The 1769-nt window shown below is 41.8% G+C and overlaps 1 non-coding gene across 1 annotated transcript; it reads left to right on the plus strand.

The window, feature by feature from the left end:
- Positions 1 to 1255: 1255 nt before the first annotated feature.
- LOC112724758 (small nucleolar RNA R71) lies at positions 1256 to 1363 on the plus strand. Its single transcript, XR_003163905.1, has one exon. It is a non-coding gene; the product is annotated as a small nucleolar RNA R71 (small nucleolar RNA).
- The last annotated feature ends 406 nt before the right edge of the window (positions 1364 to 1769 follow it).

Here is a 1769-nt window from a genome sequence, read left to right on the forward strand (position 1 = left end):
ATGAGATTTTAGTAGCTTGCACCCCATAGATTCCCAGTTTCTCTATTACAGAGAGGGGCATGAGGTTTATCCCTGAACCAAGGTCACACAGAGCCTTAAAGATCATGGTGCCTATGGTACAAGGTATTATGAACTTTCCAGGTTCCTGTCTCTTCTGAGGCAATGTCAGTTGATCCAGATCACTTAGTTCATTGGTGAACAAGGGAGGTTCATCTTCCCAAGTTTCAATACCAAATAATTTGGCATTCAGCTTCATGATTGCACCAAGAAACTTGGCAGTTTGCTCTTCAGTAACATCCTCATTCTCTTCAGAAGAGGAATACTCATCAGAGCTCATGAAGGGCATAAGGAGGTTTAATGGAATCTCTATGGTCTCTAGATGAGCCTCAGATTCCTTTGGTTCCTTAGAGGAAAACTCCTTATTGATCACTGGACGTCCCAGGAGGTCTTCCTCCTTGGGATTCACGTCCTCTCCTTCCGTTACAGGTTTGGCCATGATGCTTATGTCAATGGCCTTGCACTCTCCTTTTGGATTCTCTTCTGTATTACTTGGGAGAGTACTATGAGGGATTTCAGTGATCCTTTTACTCAGCTGGCCCACTTGTGCTTCCAAATTTCTAATGGAAGACCTTGTTTCATTCATGAAACTTACAGTGGCTTTAGATAGATCAGAGACTAAGTTTGCTAAGCTAGATGGATTCTGCTCAGAATTCTCTGTCTGTTGCTGAGTGGATGATGGAAAAGGCTTGCTATTGCTAAACCTGTTTCTTCCACCATTATTAAAGCCTTATTGAGGCTTTTGATCCTTCCATGAGAGATTTGGATGATTTCTCCATGATGGATTATAGGTGTTTCCATAAGGTTCACCCATGTAATTTACCTCTGCTATTGCAGGGTTCTCAGGATCATAAGCTTCTTCTTCAGAAGATGCCTCTTGAGTACTGTTGGATGCAGCTTGCATTCCATTCAGACTTTGAGAAATCATATTGACTTGCTGAGTCAATATTTTGTTCTGAGCTAATATGGCATTCAGAGTATCAAGTTCAAGAACTCCTTTCTTCATAGGCGTCCTATTATTCACAGGATTCCTCTCAGAAGTGTACATGAACTGGTTATTAGCAACCATGTCAATGAGTTCTTGAGCTTCTGCAGGCGTTTTCTTTAGGTGAATGGATCCACCTGCAGAAGTATCCAATGACATCTTTGATAGCTCAGATAAACCATCATAGAATATATCTAGGATGGTCCATTCTGAAAGCATGTCAGAAGGACACTTTTTGGTCAGCTGCTTGTATCTTTCCCAAGCTTCATAGAGGGATTCACCATCTTTTTGTTTGAAGGTTTGAACATCCACTCTAAGCTTGCTTAGCTTTTGAGGAGGAAAGAACTTGGCTAAGAAAGCCGTGACCAGCTTATCCCAAGAGTTCAGGCTATCTCTGGGTTGAGAGTCCAACCACACTCTAGCTCTGTCTCTTACAGCAAAAGGGAAAAGCATGAGCCTGTAGACTTCAGGATCTACTCCATTAGTCTTAACAGTATCACAGATCTGCAAGAATTCAGTTAAGAACTGAAAAGGATCTTCAGATGGAAATCCATGAAACTTGCAGTTCTGCTGCATCAGAGAAACTAGCTGAGATTTCAGCTCAAAATTGTTTGCTCCAATGGTAGGAATGGAGATGCTTCTTCCATGTAAATTGGAATTTGGTGCAGTAAAGTCACCAAGCATTCTCCTTGCATTGTTGTTGGGTTCGGCTGCCATCTCCTTTACT

This window comes from Arachis hypogaea, chromosome 11 (genome assembly GCF_003086295.3).
Source record: "Arachis hypogaea cultivar Tifrunner chromosome 11, arahy.Tifrunner.gnm2.J5K5, whole genome shotgun sequence".
Taxonomy (NCBI): domain Eukaryota; kingdom Viridiplantae; phylum Streptophyta; class Magnoliopsida; order Fabales; family Fabaceae; genus Arachis; species Arachis hypogaea.